Raw genomic sequence first — 21,970 nt, 5'->3', positions numbered from 1 at the left:
TGATTTCTTGGGTTTATAGGGGGATGTGAAAAAAGGGTGACTTCAAAACTCTATGCTTGCCCAGTTCAGGCAGGCATTTTTTTTATTTTATTTTATTTTTTTTTACTCATTGTTCTGAACACTTAGCCAACTTTGAACTTCTCTTGCCCGGGCAATCAGGCAAGCGCTTCTGTCGCACCTTGAAAACAGCAACTCTCTCCAATGAATAATAACATGATCTTACACGGTGATGGTCAGAGAAAGTGTCCTCAAACCAGATCACCTATGTGGTTTTAGCTAAAAAGGAGAATTTCACCCCAGTATTAACATCCTACTCTAAGTAGCGAATAGACAAATATTGAAAGTGTTTGTTTGTTTTTTTAACTCACATGATCATGTTGGTTTTGTTGTTATTGTTATTATTTGTTTGTTTTGATAGAATTGTCTATTCTAATTCTATGATTTTTCAAACATTCAGTGCCACAGAGAAAGAAAAAGGGGAAAACACGGGGAGGATGGGGTAATAAAATTCCGCAGATGTCACAATTTCGACCGAATGTAGATCGCTGTTTCAGTGACGTGACCCGAATTGTGTCTGCTACAGTCCAAACACAACATGTTTACACCATGGACCTACCAATTGTAGGTTCATGTTTACACGCGCGTTCTGGTGGGCGAGTTGTTTAGGACAACAAGTCGATGTCACATTACCTCACGAGTAAAACAGGGCGATTCGCGTAGGCAAGATATGGGTGGTCATGGGTCATTGCCATGGGATGTTAGGGGAGGACTATAATTCTGGTCGACTGATTTGAAAAAAAAAAATCGGAAAAGAAAAGAGGAACGCCTCAGAAAAGATATCGGAAAAAAACAAACAAACATCGATAGCCATTCCAACACAGCAATTAACCCCGCCCGTATGATATACGTACATCGCTCTTGCAGACTGCCCCGTGCACCCCTACCATGCCTACAGCTCCCCCTCCCACGCAGCAAACAAAATGTCGTCGCACACGGGCACATTTTGATCACACAGAGGTAGGGCTAATTACGCTTACTTGGCTGTCGTACCTCCTTGAAACCCTTGGATTTGAAAAGAAACGTAACTTTCTTCATGGTGGAAATCGCTCTTCCGAATCACGCTTTGAGCAAAAATTGTCAGGAATTAATACTCTGCTGGCTCGGTTATGTAATTAATTCTAAAGTTTACTGGATATTTAACGATTGGAAAGGAAAGAAAAAAAAGACAAAAAAGAAGGGAAGAAAGAGTAAAAATCAAGACAACTCTTCTTCTATAAGAACTATCAGCTTTTGACAGACAGAGAATTTGAAAGGTCGTGAAGCCAAAGGGTTATATCATTATAAATAAAAGAGTTCCAGGAATAAGAGGACAGCTGAATTAAAGCGTGATTGGTATGTTACTGAATTGATGCCATTACGTATAAAGAATTGTTTCATTGTATTTTAATTTTAATATTTGGGAGGAGGAAGTTGAGGGGTTGGAACAGATTTCTCTCTGACTGTCGGCTGAAATAAAGTATTATAATACAGTTCATTGCGGATTTACTGCGGCGGTGATTATCTCTCAACTCGATGTCTTTCAGATCCACCCATCATCTACCTCTTGGTATATTCTATCCATGTATTTATTTATTTATTTATCTATCTATCTATCTATCTATCTATCTCTCTATTTTCTTTCTTTTTCTTTGTGTCCTTATCAATATTTCCTATCTATCTATTTATCTATCTGTTTTTCTGTCTAAGTGTCTGTCAATGTATTTTCCTGTCCGTCTATCTATAATCTGTCCATCTATCTATCTGTCTATTTATCTATATATAATCTGTCCATCTATCTATGTAGCTGTATATCTCTCTCCCCTCATCTAATTACCTTTGTCTCTTTGGTCTCGCGCGTGGAGACAACCCTTTATGTACTTCTTCTATATATCGCAGATCTACTAATATTACAAACGGAGAGCCTAGTGTCTCAGCCTCTTATACACTACGCGTAGATTGTCTCACTTCTGATAATTTGCTCATGTCGGACTGAAGTGAGCAAAGATTGCGCTTCAGGCAGTTTCGCATAGATCCATTCATTTTTCAGAGGCATCATTATAATTATGGATGTGACAAGAACGTTCGCAAATGTGTCAGAGCGGAGCTATTAGTATATGAACGGCTGCCACTTAATAATATCATAAGGAAGGGAAGCTAGATTGATAACGAGACCGAAAGAAACAATACGTAAAGACATGTTGTCTATATGGTGGTTTTGACGTACGTGAAGATCCTTCATTATGCTTCTAATATTGTCTACATAACACATGACCATATGTGAAACTTATGGGAGAAATGAAAACATTGACAAAGTGATTTGGAAGATACAGTAACAAAAACAATAAAGCTCTGGGCAAGAAATGACGCATTTCGGCATTGTGTTGCATCGCCATTTTGAGTAATTCTCTCGAGTGCTCTAGTTTGTCGAACTAATCGTTTCGCAGCTATAGTTGTTCACAATGGCCAGTCAAATGGTGGAAGCTTTACAGCTTTTATGATTATGAAGAACGTGAATCAACGATATAAGCATTCAGATATATCCTTGAAAAGTGGTGCGTGGGAAGAGCAGTGCTTTTTTTTTCCGGGTAAAGGCAAAAGACATCATTTTAATTGTGTTATCTGCTGCAATCGGTTATGCTACTTTTTTATCACTCTATGCATAGTATTCATGCGACCTTTCGTTCATTTGTGCATTATTCTTTCATTTCAATTTTTTAGGGGTGCATACCGGAGAAAAGATCGTGAGGTCGTGAATCGCGCAACGCACGAACCAATCAGGCGCAGTACGTTACATCTGAGTGTTATATTCAAACAAGTAAGTATACTTGTCCGGGAAAGTAATCAATCAACCAATCAATCAATCAATCAATCAATCAATCAATCAATCAATCAATCAATCAATCAATCAATCAACAATCGATCAATCAATCAATCAATCAATTAATCACTTTTGTTACCATTGACCCGTACTTTTTTGTTTGTCAGTATAACGTTCCTTTTACTTAAAGGTAAAATTCGGGACGCAAAAGGATGCATTTCCCCCCTCTTTTTGTAGTATGAAGGGAGAACAACATCCTTCCCTTGAATGACGAGTATTGAGATACTGATACCGAATTTCTTCGAAGTAAGGTTTACCTCCGGGTCCTCCCATCTTTCCCTTATCTTCTCCCTTACCTCTCCCTCTCTCCGTCTTGGCGCTACTGCTGTTTCTGCTGTGGAAGCGAGTGATGTGTTATCATCCTCTACCCAAAATCTCATAACGTGAATGTCAAATATACTGTTGTATTATTCTCTCACACGCCACTTCTCCGGCGAAGGACGGGCAAAGTAGACGTAGTATATTACCGTGAATCTCAAACCCTATTCTCCTTCTCGGGTGGGATATAGGGTGCCCGACTACACCGAACGCCGTAATTTGAGCACGCGTTCAATTACAAGTACGGTAACACATCGGCGAGGTCAAGCGTTGAGTAGAGAAGTGAGAGAAAGTGGAGGCAAAGCCTTTGCTTTACCCCAGTGATCAAGCTCCCCCCGATTTCCCCCCTCTCGTCATTGCGAGAAAGGGGTCAGAAACGAGACATCTTGTGCTATGACAGTACACACGAGAGTTCGTGTGTGTATCTGGAACTTATACCCGTATTTCGGACACTCTTGCTAATTACTTTTCTATTCTATTCTATTCTATTCTATTCTATTCTATTCTATTCTATTCTATTCTATTCTATTCTATTCTCTATTCTATTCTATTCTATCTTATTCTATTCTATTCTATTCTATTCTATTCTATTCTAGTCTACTCTATTCTATTCTATTCTATTCTATTCTATTCTATTCTATTCTATTCTATCTATCCATTATCATGATTATGATTATCCGTCGTTACATTTTTTTCAGAGTTTTCAGAGTACAGAATATCTATACACGGGAGAGTGCAGGCAAAGGTGACCCTGAAAATCCGAAGCGACAAGCGTACTGAGACAAGTGTTCCGTGTCAGCCTCCATATTTTCATATTGTCAAATAAAAAGAAAGAAAGAAAACGCGTTGGCGATTATCATCACTGCGTGGGTGAACAAATAAAAATCGCGAGGTTTTTCTATATTATAGTGTAATAGAGAAAGTAATAATGACGCTGCATTACAGACGCCCAATTTCCCCTACAGTCTGTCGTTCGCATTGTCTTTTACTGAGTTGGCCTTCTGCATGCCTACCAGTATTAAAAGTTAACCATTATTTATAATCTGTTACTTGTAATAACAATGACGGTTTTATTTTCCTTTGAGTCATAAGAGTTGCTTATATTTTCCTGCGTTTGTCGTTGTACGGCATGCACAAAAATGGTGACATTAAATTTTTACCAAAGAGCTGGGCTTTATCATTTTTTAATCAATTTCTGGCGCCTGACCTTGCGTTGACATCGCCCAGTACTTCATTATTCTTGTGCATATTATCAGGTTCCGAAATCTCACTTTTTTTCCATAATATGATATATATATTCCGTGTTGATATAGATAGACGATCGCATCTAAACATTATCGTTTATCCAAGAGATGACGTTTTGCGCCAACGCAAGGTTCCGTGTACAAGTACAAGTATCACGCGCGAATTAGATACCGCCATGTAAACAACACTCGCATGCTCGCGCAAAATCAGATTTGAAAATGGCGTCTAAACGTGTTTCGATGCGTTAGTTCGATAAGTGTCGACGGAGAAGAACGCGCATACTTGAGTATTTTTCGTGTCTCCAATAGAGACCTTCCACATAAAGAAGACACACAATAACAGAACCCGCCTGTCATAGGAATCGTTCGTGCATAACACCGTACCCCCTTAACACCTGGCTATTGATTGTTTTATCACGTGCAAACAAAGAGTATTGTGACGCTGTTATGAATTTCGCCGTACCCGTGTAGTATGTAAATTCATTTTTCCATGTGTAAGATATTCCTGTTAGGAATTACATTTGATGTACATGCCCCTCTCTCCTTTTTTCTCCTCTCTCTCTCTCTCTCTCTCTCTCATTTATTTTTTCCGACATGATAATGTCGACGATTTAATGTCCTAAGAAAGGTTAGTAATCACCTTGTATAGACACAAACATAGAACTACAGTGTTCGTTCATATTCTCGGTCATCATTCTACACAAAGGCAGCGGGAACGCATAGTCACTACAATATACAAATTTGCGCTTATGATGTACATACTCCTATATAGTGTATTTATTAAACAGTCATAAATTCATTGAAATTTTGTGTCATCAATCATGTAAATTCGAAAGGTAACGATCGCGTTCGTCTTGGTTTCAGATATTCGTACCTTTGCTCTGCGGCCTTTACAGATTATCCTGTATGACAAAGAAAGTCCTGACTTCCACAAGATATGATATGATATGATATTGGCATTCTGATTTAGCTAGAATTACACACACGCCTTGCGGCGATTGAACACAATGCTTGACTTCCGAATTTCAACCCGGTCGTAGTGTTCAGCACACGAACTCCAAACAGACAGTTTTAGATGACGCTGTAGAGTAAACTGATGATTTTTTATTATGATAATAAAAAAAAATCAGCTGGAGAGGAGCACAAAATATTGCTCCATCGTCCTGAGTGTCAATTGTGCGGGAAAATTGAGACAACAAAAAGAGGAAAAAAAGGGGGTGGGTATACGTGGACGGAGACGATTGGAATTTCACAACCAAATGTCTGGAATTTTATACGTCTAAATGCGACAGAAACAGGCATCAGATTTCACCGTGCATTGTCTTCAAGAACAAATATATGTCTGTGCCAAAACTGCTGCAATCATACATGTGACTCCACACGTATACAAAAGCCGTTGGGATTGCACAAGTTCCGTAGGCATGGCATTGAATTTACTACATCATAATTATACACAGTATTGCAAGTGATATAGAAATCGTCAAGTTTATAGTGTTGGTTTACCATCCAGAGACGCACACCCCATAATATGCCGGTAATAGTCTTCCCGTATAGGCCTACATGCAACCCGGAGCTGTTCGAAAGACAAAGCCAAATAAACAATTGAAGCGTGTGACGTCGTAAAAATGGCTCATTAGCGTGTAATTCGATTGCTTCAACTCTTGTTTCATTTTGCTTGACTATAACGACAACAACACATGGTCCAATGTCATTTTACTAATCAGTCGCGTACGTCATTAGCAATACTGTCTATGCATCTATTATTTCCCTTCCCTGCTTTTTCCTGAAAGTGGTTTCAGTGGACATTCGAGTATGAATCTGCCAGGAATTTGAGACGATGGCGAAGCTTCAAGAGATGTCTCTGTATGGATTACACGAAAGAATGTGGCTATTACTGTTTTGCACTGGACAGCTGGGCATTTATTGACAGTGAAAGTTGCAGCAATTGAAGAAAAAGAAAAGAAAAGTAAAAGTCTGTTCGCTACGGTAGTTTCTTATTTCGCACGTGTGTTTGTTGCGCTATGCTTTTTCTCCTTTCTTTCATACGGGCTTTTTCACACATGCAAATCAACTGCCTTGAAAACGCTGGTCTGGAACCATACGCTCTGCTGCATTCAACGGCGGTATTTATATTAATTTCATGAATATGTATACTCTACGTTATTGACGTGCTCTGTCAACGTCGTGTGTTGTATGATGTGTGACGTGTATGCCGAGCTCTCATTATCAGCGATCTGACAAATAATATTATCATTGTTGGTTTTGTTGCCCTACCCCCTTCCGCTCCTTTATTCGACAAAACGCACGAACTTTGCAGAGTAATCAACTATGTACAATAATAATTGTAGCTTCTGACTACTGTGCCCCTCGTAATGTGCCGTAACACTTTATCGGGACGCAAAAGCGATACGCAACATCGCCGTTGATAACTATTTAAAAAAAAATAATAATAATAGGCCCTATATACTTTGTGACGTCAGGGAGGTGGGACGAAACCTGCTGACAATAGTGACATTTACTAGCCTATACAGAGACATGGAGACTGAAACAACGGACAAAGACAGAGACATCGAAAGAGGGATAGGAAATGGGAACAGTAAATAGGCCCGTGAAGAAAACAAGTAGAGAAAACAAAACAAGAAGCCAAAATGGAAAGGGGGAAAATGATATGGCGAAAGTACAGTGTGTCGCGGTGGAACAGTCACGTTTAGTTCTGCCTAATGCGCTAAAAGTCCTCTCTGATGTATTGTTAAACGCTTGTCTCTACGAGTAGTACTACTGCGAGTCCATCAAATTAACGCAGAAAGAGACTAAATTGGTGATTATGAACGACATTTTTTTTTTAAAGTCATAAACAACAACTTTTTATCCGCAGCTACAATTCAAGAGATGTATCGGGCCGTGCATTGTCTTCGTGACGAATATCATATTTTCCATATTTTGAAGTCCTAACTGGCTTTTAATTGTATTGAGTGATACGTGGGCCAACGACGCTTCGTCGTAGACAATAAGAGAGTGTAACAATGCAAATACGAATAAAATCACCGCCCTTTAATGTTCGCCCCACCCTCGTGATGTCAGCCCCCTGGGGGTGGTGTGACAGCTTCTAACGCTTCCGTCCGTGTTCGACCGTGAGCAGGTAGCGAGATATCTTTAATTGTTCACCACTCCACTTAATTCGTCTTACTGGTACGTGATAGCACCAAGCATCCTATGGCAAAGACCCGCTGATCATCCTTGCGCTCACCCTGCAACCGACAGTCCTTTACTTCCTCTTTTAGGCTTCGGTTTCGCTTGGACAGGCATGACATTTTTTTTTCGCCTGTTATATTTTTTCTAATCCCCCGATAGACTGGGAAGATAATCGAGGATAATTGTGAAATTCGCAGGTAATACAAGCAAGCAAACGCTGTAGGACTAACCCTGATTCTGCTTTCTTGGTCGTTGGTTGATATCGAATTTATGCGCGCCTTGGAGGACGCGAACATTTTGGGTTTTGCTCCGATATCAGTCGCGTGTTCAGGTTACGAAGTTTTTTGGCGGCAAGTAACATGCGAACGATCGCATCGCGTCTTGATCACAAAATACAGAGTACCAGGAGTATACGCGGCGACACCGATGCCTATTTAAATGTCAATCTTGAGGTAATACTGTATAATGATTAAATAATATGCCCAGGTCTAGTATTATTCTCCCCCCTCCCAATATGTCTTGAGGGGTTTTTTTCCCCAGATTCTTGTAAAGTTTTTGTCTTCTTAAGGGGGGGGGGGGGGGGGGGAGTGGTATTTATATTTAGGGCCTACGCCTTTCTTCTTGGACCTGAACAAAGCGAACGAATTTCCATAGCTAACCAGCATCTTAATGAGTAATATATACTTGATGTTTATAATTATTCATTGAATTTAGTTTTCACACCATTTAAAAAAAAATATTTTAAGTGCGGGAGCGTCTGCAACTTTATTCTCTTTATTTTCCCCTCTTTGTAAGATACGCACTGAGCTGACAACAATCATACGCAAAAAGAATGAGAAAAGGACAAAAAAATGATTTATGAGAGGATTCAATATTATTGTAATATCACAAAAACACCCAACATGATATGGAATGAAATAAAAGTACATAATACAATATCATATTTGTTTTATTGTTGCGTTTTGATGCATGCTTTCTCAGAAGTCCTTCGCCTAATATTATTCTCCCATCTCAGTTCCTTTGTATCCTTGGACGCTATTTCCCACTTTACCCCGACTCCCACATCCTCCAACCCCTACAGTGTCTACACCACCTCACACCAACCACCCTATCCCACCCGCATCTTTTCCACTCCTTATTTTTTTTTCCATATGATATTGATGATCACGTTTATCGGAACAGACTGCAGCCGCCGTGCGTGCTGGTCTAGTTGAAGCGTGCTAATTTTCGACTTTCCTGTAAATGTCGTGCAGTCCTTGTGATACGAAATACGAAAAGTAAAAGAAGAATGAAAAGGAAGAGAAAGAAGTGAAATGATGGAGAATGGAGGAGAGGAGGATATGTAACAGCAGCGCATGCGATAGAGTGAGGAGACAGACAAAGAGAGACCGACAGACTGAAAACACGCACACAGACAAAATGAGGGAGAGAGAGGTACAAGCGGCGGGTGGGGTTGTGCGTGGGGGGGGGGGGGGCTTGAGGTAAGAATCAAGTTTCTCGTAGAGAGATCGATTCGCGCAGTTTCTTTGTGTGCGCGGATGGCAGCGTAAGACGTAATTGACGAATATCTCGTATTATTAAAGAGGAATGCTACGCGCAGCTAACGGCATGATAATGAACAAGAAGACACGGTTATAACCAATGGATTCATCGCCATCGTGGAGTGATGATAAAATTGCCGTCATAAAACAATGAGCGTTATGTCAAGATAATGATAATAGTAACGAAATTAAGACAATTATACGATAACTACAATGATTGTTATTACAGTGATAACGAGGAAAGAAATGAAAATCGGAATAAAGATATCTATGATAAACAATGATAATGAATGAACGCTAAAAAAAAGGATAACAGTAATGTCGATAATAATGGTGATGATTTCATGTATCTAATACAATTCAAATTTTGGTTGCAGCATAGTAATGGCGTCGCTATATATGGCAGGGGATATAAATCATAATTACCCTATAGTCGGCGCACATTTTTTTCTCGTATTCTTCTTACATATTTCGATTTTCGATTTTTAGGTCTATTATAGATGACATAGTGCTACCTTGTATAAATATATGTATATAAGATTATGCATATATTCATATTATCTGTATGTATATGTAATGCTTATCATACGTGGAATACATACATATTTTCAGCAGCAAATGAGAGGAAAGTATTTTGAATGTATTGAATTTGTGTGCATGTTAGATATAAAATATTTAGGATTGGCTTGTTTGACTAAACATTTGACTTTAGATGTTTTATCTTGGCGGGAAAAACATCACGCGATAAATACTTTTCGTCTGTGTGATGTTTCACTGTCTTTCTCTTGCAGAAATCCTAACCTCGAAATGAATCATTAATTGTCTGAAATATACGCGTAGTGCAAGGATATGAAGACAAGCAGCGACTGTCTACTTTGTTTTGATGATGAAACAAATAATCAACTAATAAAGAATAAAACCAACTGAAACTGAAACTAAAATTAATCAGGAATATAAGCGAAATCAGCAATGGTCATGTTGAAGCCATAGCTGTAAGGACAATTCTCCCTCTCCCTACCCCCCTCCCCCTCTCATAATATTTTGTGCTCACGACGTGGGTTTATCCAGGGAGGTGTCTCCCTGGTTTATCACTGTGTGAACTGCTTGAAGAGAATGAAACTATATTAGTGAAGCCTTCCTAAAAAGTCGAAAAGAAAGAACGATTATTAAACGGGTCTGAAAAATAAAAATAGGAAAACGAAATATTCCATCAGAGGGAAATATATTACCCTACATGCCCTCATGAACATTTAGCAATTGTGCCTATTATGATTTTGATTAACGTATATAAACTATAAACTCTCGCGTTAGTTGGTCTAGTTAAGAAATATTCAGACCCGACGACCTAGAGCTGCGATAAACACGATGCGAACGTTACATACAGCGACCCCAAGGAGATATTTTGTTGGTATATTTTTTTTTTCAGGTTTGCAAGATGTCCTAAATCAATTTGTCTGTCTGTACGTGCGAGCTTCGCTATTCTAGTCCTTTGCTCCATGGGTCTGCAGTTATTGAGATACTATAGAGATGATGAATTTACCGTGCGTTTTACTCGTAATTTAAATAGCCTCGGTGACTTTATTGAAAGACGGATCAAACGCAATATTTTTTTTTTCCAGTTCAGTCGTCCGTCTCTCTCCTACTCCCTCCGTTTCCCTCTCCCTCTCTCCCGTTTCTCTTTCGTTCGTTCTAGTGATTAAGCTGTGTGTACCTTCACGTGTGTGCCGAAACATCGGCGGGTTGTAGTTTTCGCTCATTCTCTATAGCTCGGGTTTATTGATTGAATGGAATTAATACATCGCCAAGCACAGATATAATGGCGCGCGATTTACAATAAGGCCTTCATACGGCGTGTATGTTCGCTATTGAGAAGGCGAGAGTGGAGCGTGTAACACTGCAACTACGCAGCTGCTAAAGCTTGCCTCGTGCAGAGGTACCCCTGTTACCGAGCCATTCCAAGGTAAGTGTAGCGTTTGTGTTTCACCGCATGCCCCCTTACCTCGAGATATGCGTGTGTGCAGTCATCTTTGTCGTCCACGAAATCGTGCGAGAAAAGGTGAAAACTTGAAGAAGAAAAAAAGAAAAGTTACGCAAACGGCGAGATACACCTTAACGCTATTTCGTGCCTTTCAGTGTTAAAGGTGTACTCTTCTCGTAACACTATCTGTTTTTTGCTACTATGCAGGCTATAATGATATAATGTATCACCTTGAACTTGAGTTTTGGATAGTTTGAACTTATCGTTTGCAATTCTTCTGTTTCTCACAACAGACAACGCTAATTCCTATATGCATGTATCTATAGATAAATGCGAAATCAAGAACAATTATGTGAGTGTGCATGTGTTTGCGAAACAATCTGCGTTGTTTACATTTTTTCGTATCACCCTATGTCAGTCGGCCCTGTTCTTTTCTTATCTCTTGCTAAAGTATTAAACGACACTGGCACACCCTTTATTTTTTCAGAAACAAACAAAAACGCAATACGTGTGTAAGTGCTTCTCGTTATTTAATATTGTACGTGAGAAAGAGCGTGTTGGCGTAATGCTACTCGCAATTTACCACGCACGATTGGAATGTGATGTGTGACGGGTCCATTTCATTTGATTGTAACAATACATTACTGGGCTTCACTTTTTTTTCGGGCCGATCGAGCCTCTTTGCGCGTTGTATTTTCTCTCGCACGAAGTTTTTTTTTTTTTTTTTTGGTTATTTTACTTATTCATTTATCTATTCATGTATCGCAGAGGAGATGAATACGTATTGCTGAATATGAATTCCTCTAGGAAATACTGAAATTTGTACGAGTATTTAATACAGATGAGCCGTGCCATGAGTGCGTACATCCGTGCTTATATTGCACTTTATGTTTCCCAAGTCACGCCCCCGCTATTCTTTGTAGGTCTACTTATTATGTTTAGTGATATCTCCTACATCACCGTATTTAGTATTCGACTGTCCGATATAGCGCTTAATATAGATTGTGAAAGTGAGGCTTGTATAAACTGACTAGCAGGATTTCTGTGACGACGCTGTCTTGAACGCTTGGGAATTACTCGCGATTGGGATCTCTACATTGTAAATTCTTCAAAATCCCCCCTTTTACGGCACAAAACTAAACAGACACAAAAAAAGCGGTGGATTTTCAATGAAGACGTGCGAAGCGGCGCCAAGTCGATTGAAGGGGAAAAAATCGAAAACGTGGTCACACGCATTGTTTACAAGGGTTACGCCGATGTCTTTGTCTCCTCGGTGCGCGTGGTACGTTGTGTGGGTGTGTCTGTGCGCATTGGTAGGGACGGGGTGAGTGTGTCGTGGTTTGCCTAACGGTGTGTCACTGTGTATGTCGTGAGGGTGGGGAAGCGGATGAAGGAGGGTCGGGATTTCGGTTTGGTCGTAGTGGCGGGGTATTGGGATATCGGCTGTGGCGCATCCTTCTCTGCCTCGTAAATTCAAGCGCAGCGCATCGTGAATTTTACGGTCTTATCGGCCTGAGTTCGTGACGTGCTGGAATGACCGATAAGTATCGAAGCCCCAGAAGCGTTTTGCAAACGCAATGGGGTTCCTTATGTCAGAAGGTGATGTTTGAACGATCAATGTGCAACGTTAATCGGACGATCTTTTATGGGAGCTTCATGGAAGTTATAGCAGCCTTTGAACTGAAGAACGCTTTTACTCTGACCAGGGAGGTGATGTCTTTTTATTTCCACTCGATTGTAGACCTGCTTTCTCCTCAAACAATGCTAACGAACTTGTGGTCAATTTAGATTTTTCCTCTGTAGTTTAGATGTAGGGATTTAGCTTTTTACAGTTGTTACTTATACCAAGAGGGTATACCCCGTTGGCCGTGTGTGATACTTTAATACTTGCGACAAGGGCGACAAGATTTTTCTTTTTTCAATCTAGACGATTTTGCCAGTTTCGCCATTTGCGTTCACCGAAAACGATTTGACAGAAATCTTGAACAGCAGCTTTAGTGATTTGATTTGAAATGAAATGCAATTCCACAGATTGGTTCACTAAAGGATCCGAAGCTGTGGTAACATTGAAAAAGAAAAGACAAACTGGCAGAATTGTCATAAATGTAATAAGCGGACTTAAAGATGCAGTTCCACATAATATTTTACAATAATCACTTTATTATAGTGTATTTTATCACCTTATCTTATTGACATAGTGCTGTTAATATTACTATCTTCGTGAAAATATGATAATTTTTGCAATTCTATGACATTCTTTATGCTGTACGTCTGATCTCGATCAAGCGTCCACCATTTTCTTTATTAATCATTTCATGCTCTGATCGCTATCAAAAGCGAACGTGATCATGGTGTGGCATTCCACCTGAACTTCGAAGATGACTGTGTTGCCTTTCGCTGGCAACAAACGGGAGGACGATGTATCCCAGCAAAAATGTGAAAGCATTGTAATCCTTAATGCTTATGGCACATGATTGTGAGTAATGAGAGGTCGTATTGTTGATGTTGAGTTAAAGGTCATGTTTCAGCACTGGACGACATTCCAATGGAGTACGTAGGCCTACTTCTTTCTTCCTACTCCCTCTACCCCCCCCCCCCCCCCCCGATAGGCGCATATTGCGAACATGGTGCAAAACTTTTAAGATTTTTTTTTTTTTTTTGGTAGTACTGAGGACAACTCCGCTGCAGAATAATTTACCTGTCGATACCCTTATTACTGTTTGGAAACTGTCTTTTTTAGAATACACCAAAGGGAGGAAAAGAAAGGAAAATCAGAGGAGGTGGAACTTCAGTAGGTTATTACGATAAAGCTATCGTGTCTTGCCCCGTCGAGCCCTGAATAGTTTAATATTGTGACACAGAGCTCATAAACATTGGATCGGAAAAATCTCTTCTAATAACACTTCTGCCATCGCCAGGTCTCTGAGCTCATCATCATGTCAGATCGAGATCGTCGTCGTTCGGAGCCACGACGCCGATAATATGTTGCAAGGCCGAGCGGTGCTGAGATCGAAGCAAGCATGGCCAAAACCATTACAACTACATGGAGTTACGAAATGTACGCAATTTTTCGGCGTTTTCCCTTGCAAAACGCTGCTCTCTCTCTAACGGCGGGGGAAAGAGCCCCTGCAAGAGAGAGATGAGGGAAATGGAACCCTCGTAATTACGATTCCTAAGTTCCGCGCACAGCTCTTCGACGACGAAACCAGAGCGCAGACATGTACGAGGGGGACAATGACTGTCGGAATGCGAAGAATTTATAATGGCCGCCGAACAATTCTTCCTCGGCGCGTAAACTTTCAGGTCGGATTTGCATTACACGCTTTTTAAAACGAACCGTGTTGAGGAACGGTGCCCGTGTTGTTGATCGGGTACACGCTCTCATCACGTCACGTATAATAGCAAGTTAATGCGTAAATCAGCTGTGTCGGGATTTGGTTTCATATCAATTTTCATCGATAGGCTGTGTGAGAGACTGGGGTATAACCTCCCTGGTATAACTTATGCTCGGATGGAGCGATAATACAACCAGTTTGAAGTTTGTAAAGTGCGTTTTCGCGTCGTGTATCTCTCCAAGTCCCTCGCCCCGCCCCCTCTCTCTCTTTCTCTCTGCTTTTCTTTTTTTCTCTTTGCTTTTCAGGTGGAATGATTTGGCGAAAAAGAGATGAGCTGAAGGCATTAACTTGTTTTAATCTTTCTTTTCTTTTCTTTTTCTTGCCATTTGCGCCACGGATTGCATTCTTGGACGAGACACAGCACACACAAAGGACACACCTTTGCTTGCCGACATTCAAAAAGAGAATGGGGTTCAGTGGGTGTGTTCAGTCAGGGTGTTCGTTATATTGTGACGCACAATGGATCTTTTATCTGCGCTGTGGAGATCACGGGCAACACTTTACACATCTATCCCCTGGTTCTATTTTTCTCTTCTTCAAGGAGTTAAAAGTAAAACAACATTCATCTTCCGCCATTTATAGTTTGCTTGTAATAATCATATCGAAGGGTCTACCAAGGGTCTACCAAGAAACGTGTCGGGTTGACGCAATTTACCAGAATAGTGAGTTGTTTTATAGTTGGTTTTTTTTTTAATATTAAAAGTGAAAATATAGTTTTGATCGTAGTACACGCCTTTCATTCCAGAAGAGCTCTCCCCGTTCAGTAGTGGGTTGGAAGAATCGCTTCCCACCTCCCTGGTACGGTTAGTGGAGGAATCGTATTTTTCAAAAAGCTGCATGCGGTTCACTCTCGCGCGGATCCAAGATCGTTGGATACCGTATGGCCCTGTATGTATGTCGATTTATCGATAATCGAGTATGAAACATTATACGTAGCAACCGCGATCAGATATGTTCTCGAATTGCAATGCTGTAGGCATATCTTTTGGGGTAATATTTTGCATTTTCGTTGTTACCCATATGAAATCATATTATCACAGCGTTATTTCACATGATTATTTCTAATGGACATTTGTCCATTTTAGAGTAAAAATTGAGTTTCTGCAGGCGTATGAATAGTGAAGTAAGGGTTCCGACAGTAACTTGTCGTTGACTTGTCTTGACGATAATTATTCGACCAACATGTAGAGTTTTTGAATGAAATTAGGGAGTAAAATAAGTGTGTCTGTGACCCCCCCCCCCCACACACACACACACACTTTTCCATTTACAGTAGAATTATGTACTACCTTTAGTTCATTTTTCATACATCTTGTTAATCACATTTCTACCTTCCTTCCTTATTCGTTATAAATAAAATGCAAAATTTCACTTATTCAGCTTGTACCCTTCCCAGAAAAAGACATCTTATACATACAAATACATCTTTTTTTTAACACTACGAAGTCAGCTAAAAATTTTAGTTTCGGAAAAACACAAATTCGCGGAGAGTGCGTTACCGCAAGTTCGTCTGTTCGCGTTCAACCTTTTTCCGAACTCTTCGATTTATTTGAGGGGCTTTTAGCAGCGAAAATTTATTCTGACAACAAACTGATCAAATTATCAACTTATAGCATGACGTTCGGCTACGCACAACACGAGCTGTTCAGCAAACAGTGTCTACGTTTATTTAATTGACTTCAGAGTTATCGTAACGGTCGAGTTGCAACTTCGTGAAAGGTTCATAATATGGGGGATTAGTGTGTGCCGTATCATAGACTTCTCGAATAGCTTTAGACTTTACTCGCATACATTGCTTAGCAATGCGAATCATCTACTCAACGTAAAGGTTACCCTTGAGAACTATTATTTCCCAGATAAGGCCCGGAATAGTCCAAGCGAGCTTGCCGTGATATTATATCGATGAGAAAAGTGGAAAACATGAATGAGACGAAGGCAAGGAAAACAGACGACTCTAAAAATGTTGGTGTGCAAATATTCGTTTGCATTATATCATCATGGATAACTGTGTACAAATTTGAAGGGGATGGACCATTCAGATTGTGATAAGTTTGGAGAATCAACCCGTGATTATTACCACACTTCCGCTGTTTGTTATCAAGGAATCACAGATGTGGACGTGTCACGTGAATGTTCTTATCACCATTACGTGCATACTAATTTCTTGATTTCTTTTTTTTTTTTGGGGGGGGGGCGGCATTATCATCATTCAAGGCTATTGGCAATTCTTACTCTGAGTTATAGATGTAACAGCAGCGAATGCTACAATGCTTTGATTTTCACGTATCTGAATTAGATGGATTGTATACAGTAAGCTTGAATAAAGAAAATAATAGATGTTTATTTATGTGAGTCGTTATCCGTACAAACTCGTGGATATTACAGTAGCCTATATTAAGTAGCACAAACATGCCCCCCCCCCCCCATACTACAACAATGTCGCATTTCGGATAGTGCATGTCTTCATTTTTTTTTAACAGTGTGCTTGTTTGTTTGTTTGTATTTTTGGATCGAAAATTTTCGAAAACAATTATACTCTTTTGCCTCACTCGCCGCGAACATGAGCGTGGGTGTGGAAAAAAAATGGTTAAACAAATCGAATTACTTAAGCGTCACCGATCCTAAAAGAGTTTCTAGCCGAGAAGAAATACCGGTAAGCATGGAAACAAGAATCAACAACGACAACAACAAACATATATCGCTGTTGGGGAGACAAAACCTTGTATCTCATATAAGTCAAATGTTCAGGGGAGCGAAATAACATGGCAGCCAAAGCACTGCAACATAATGCGATCGCATCTCCTTTTACATGCCGTGGTGGCTTCATTTTTTTTTTCTTTTTTCTGATGAGACAACTAGGATTTGGACAGGACATCACTGAACTGATCATCTGACAATTAATAAAATCAAGTGATTTTTACCAAAGTTTGAGATATAAGGTTTTTCTCACCCCAATACATGCATATGTATTTGTGAATATTCTCTGCAACTTGATATTCCAAAAGCAACAAAGGAAGCAAGCAGTAAAAGAACCTCTTTTCTCAAGTCGTTGAACACCACTGCACGGCCTATTCCCTTTAAGATAAGACGTGTTATTTTTTCCCCATTTATTTACGTAACATGCGCGTCATACCTTTGCGGTAATCGGAGGTGACGTCGAATCTAAATTCAGTTATAGTTCGGGACGCGGCTGCCTGCCTGCGTGCCCGTTCTCTCTTATCGGGATTTTTGCATTCTCCTCGAGCCCCGACCCATAAGGCATCATGTAAATTATCATTTTAATATTGCAGTGTAAAATTGTCCGCACTTCACATGTGTGTCATTTAAATGTATTAGATACATCCACATATAAACATATATTCATGTATATATGCATGATTATGTAAACATGTTATTGATAGGCCTATGTCATAACTAAGTAAAATTGAACATGTTTTCCGTATATATATATATACACGGTTGTTTTTCAGGCGACAAAAGGTCGCGCCATCTACAGTACGACCATGACAATGACAATTTTTTTCCTTTGACGATCATCTTTTTTTTTTTTTCATGAGGATGTATATCATAAATTATCGACCAAAAAAAAAAAAAAAAAACATTGAAAAATTGTGCTGGTAGTAGAAAAGCTGAGCGTTCCAAGCGGCGCAATATCAGTTTATATCATATATTTCCAGGAGCTTTTGCAATTTTTTTTTCTTTTTACGTGTTACCATGTATTTCAGACACCAAGCACAAAAGACTATATAAACTGGGAGGTTTTTGTAGTTGTTTCTAATTTTAACTTATCCTTCGTCATGACAAGAAAAACGTCAACAAAGAAACAAGTAAATGAAAACCATGGCGGCTGAATCGATTGCGCCCGAAAAGGAGGCAAAACTTCGAGGACAATGTTCCATTATTCAGACCGGCATGTGATTTGCAGGTCATTTGAGCACGCAACGAACATGGCACTAGCACGACTGGGCGCTTGAGACACGAATTCAATGTTGAGGGGAGTTTATTACCATAGTGAACACTCAATAACGAGTATGCAAATACAGAAAAGGAGAGATATATACAAGGTAGACAGTAATTCAGACATGAATACAGTTATTTCAGTGCAAGATCAAACGTTGCTCTCGTTTCCGCATTTATCTTCAACGATGCACGCATTTAGAACGTTTTCTATGATGTTAACTCCCCCATATACAACATGCTTAACTTCCTTTAATATGGTATGCCAAATATTGCGATTGTAAACGTGGTCCGGGCATAGTTGTTGAGGCGTGCAAGATGCTTTTATCATTTTCTGCTCTCGTATCAAAATATGGCACCCGTGACATATTACGTGTAGGCGTTGTCTGCTGCATTGCGTTATGTTCTAATGCCCCCCTTTACTGCACAGCTATACAGCCGCTGTATTGAATTCCATATAATGAATATGAAATGTAGATATCAAGTTCAGCAAAGTCGATACAAACTAAAAAACGTGGTTAGGTATGTTTTAAACTGAGATGTAATGACGAAAAGAATCGATTCGAAGTTGACTGGATCAACGCTTAACATTATATGCGGGCCTCGGCTACAATATTTGTTTTTTTGTTATACAGATATTCATAAATAGGGTGCGTCATTGAACTTCTGCCGCAAATATGCCAATGAACTGAAATCTTGGCTCTGCCTGTCATAGCAATCATGTGATGCTAGTGATTTGAATATGTGATCGATCAACCTTGATATTTGTTTTGGCCGATTCACTGAGATAACTTGCGATGGTGCTCGAGATTTCGTTCCTACTGAGGTGGGTTTCTTGCCGCCATATTGCATTTTGTGATGGCGTGTGCGAAGTATTGTTATTTTCTCGCGGGATAACAACGCGAGATTGATCATCCATGAATCTCTACCGTCGCGTCGTCTGCTTGTGTCTGTGCGTGTTGGACACGGTGTGTGACCCTTCACGGTCAGTACAATATATCTGTCACGCGGCACTGAAATCGTCTTTTTATGACCCGGTACGAATGTGCAGAAAATAGCAGTTGATAGAGATATACTGTGTCAGAAAATGCATCGAACTATCTGCGAATTTAGTGGTCATTGCCGCCCGTGTACTCCTTCCGGGAGGAAATGAAATCAATGTAGACACACAGCAGCCCAATAATACGATGCGGAAACACGTTTAGTTTGTTCATGGGCTATTGTTGGCTATACCATTGGGGGCTCGTGATGCGGTGCTAGTTAGTTCAGTTGTATTTTCCATTTATTTCAGTTGCGATGCGATTGGGATTGTTTCGAACTTCCTCGACTTGATAAGGTCTGCCGTTGTTGTTGTTGTTTGTTGTTATTGTTGTTGTCGGGAGAAATGGAGTAGATTTCGATCTCACTCGAAACAACACGAGTACATCGAAAATTATCCTGTATTCGTGCATAATGTGATTGCACTTATAAATGCATCACACCACGATAACATGAAATGAATGCAGCGATAGACACATTATTTCCTGGAAACTGTGTTTTCAGAAGTAACAAGATCTCTGACTTCCTGCACTGTCATCCTGGAGAAAACATAGAAAAAGAAATATTTTCGTATGCAAAGAAAAAGAGTGATAAAAAAAGAATAACGCTCTGCAGTTTTGAAAAGCTTTTTTTTTCCCCCTCATTTTTTAAAGGACCAATGAAGCGGCGCTTTCCTCCCCTCTCTACTTCTCTCCATAATTCTGTCAGACTTTGATGAATCAACTACAGCAAAATGATAGAATTCATCAGAATACCGTCCACTGAGAGTTATGGCAGACATGACAGATCTGTTATTATGATGACCCAAAACTTCAATTAACCTACCGTCTACCTAATAACTTAAAGTAACAAACTCAAAGAACCCCAGTAAAAGAGAAATTAACTTCCGCGAAGGCTGTTTAGTAAAGTGATCGGGATTGTATATGTGTAAATTCCGTACATAATATTTTGTACAAAATTATGTTGAAGAATATCGAGAAAATAATAATATTTTGTACGCACCCCATAACGAAGAAGCTCGTTCGGAAAACTTCGATTTTATGATAGTGGTAATTTGCGTACTTCCTTTAATTTTCGTTTCACTGAACAAAATTGGTATCATTGCAACAGCACTGCCATATATACGTGAAGGAAGTTTAAAGCCCATCACGGAGACATCCTCAAAGAGAAAATTCATCAGCCTGGAAGAAGCGTTACAGAGCTGAGGAGGAAGATAAAAATTGAACAACATCGAACGTACGCCACGCAAAGGGAGGTGGGGGAGGGCTGGGGGTTACAGTACAGGTACCATGTCATGTTATCTATCGCGGCTTCATAATCGATATTTGTAACGATCAATCTATTTGTGACGTCTTTGATGTCTCTTCCGTATATACACTCCACTTCTCTCTTTGATTTGAATGCAAAGTGATATACTGATTTTCGTGACGTCACTGACGATGTCTGTCGTGGAAGAATTCTGTGAACAATATGAGCTGTATTTGTTGTGCATATATATATATATATATAGAGAGAGAGAGGGGGGGGGTTGTGAGGAGAGAAATGCTAATGATGATAAAATCAGCTACGTTTAATGTGCCTAGAAATTGTTGGGGACAATGCTCGAAAGACCGCGAATTTCTGGCCACAGGATGCCATTACGGTTGACCTACTGACACTCGAATGGTCCTTTCCTGTTGCTAATTTCTTCATGTGCGTGCTTGCAAAAAAATAGGCAATACAAGATCAAAAACAATAAAACAACAAAAACCAAAAAACTTGTTTGTATGAATCATAAAATATCCTCTAAGACGGTGTACGTATAGCATCCGTTTGTCAACGTATGATACGAGAAGAATTTTGAAACGAGTACAAAGTGTAAAAGGCTATCACAGTGGCCTATAGGCAGTCATATTTGTTTTGACAGAAGTCTATAAAACGCGTTTCTTGAGATGACAAACTGTCAAGGCGGATAAGTTGTTTAAGCTTTGCGAATGATATACACATAACCATTAATTTCACGGATCGTGCACTCCTTTGCCTACCTATAACGCACAACCTGTTTGACCTTTCCGGACAGATTTATACTTTTATCTTCACTCCCTTTCTGCCTCCCCCCCCCCCTCCACCCCCCCCCCCCATCTTTCAGAAGGTCAAATTCTATATTTTGTCATCAGATTATTTTTCAACTGCTTCGCATGAAATTTGCTGACGAAGCTGGGAAGTTTCGCGCCGGCGATCTCATCACGCGACGTGAACATCCGTTGCAGGCAACGTTCATTCCAATTCCATCCACAAGCATTGAGATAACGAGGTGTTGTGATGTAGAAGAGACGGTCATTACACACTCAACTGGCAAAAAAAAAAAAAAATACCAGTACAATACCCTGAATCCACTAACGTTGATATGA

The 21,970-nt window shown here is 39.9% G+C and overlaps 1 protein-coding gene across 5 annotated transcripts in view; it reads left to right on the top strand.

Annotated features, from left to right (window-relative positions):
* LOC139713995 (uncharacterized) overlaps positions 1-21,970 on the top strand; it is a 66,156-nt gene that overhangs the window by 18,853 nt on the left and 25,333 nt on the right. For 2 of the 5 annotated variants that reach the window (XM_071625715.1, XM_071625719.1), the window contains exon 2: positions 2,758-2,854. The exons of 1 other annotated variant lie outside the window; for it this stretch is intronic. The gene's annotated coding sequence lies outside the window, so the exon portion shown is untranslated. Of the gene's footprint in view, positions 1-2,330; positions 2,625-2,757; positions 2,855-10,952; positions 11,173-21,970 lie in introns of those variants that run through there. 2 more of the 5 variants (XM_071625716.1, XM_071625717.1) reach the window with 2 other exon arrangements.

The sequence above is a fragment of the Diadema antillarum genome, unplaced genomic scaffold (assembly GCF_040938485.1).
Source record: "Diadema antillarum isolate AM-2024a unplaced genomic scaffold, OU_Dant_1.0 seq00002122_RagTag, whole genome shotgun sequence".
In the NCBI taxonomy this organism is placed as follows: domain Eukaryota; kingdom Metazoa; phylum Echinodermata; class Echinoidea; order Diadematoida; family Diadematidae; genus Diadema; species Diadema antillarum.
Note: the sequence above shows the minus strand (reverse complement) of the source record. Positions and strands in the feature narration are given on the sequence as shown.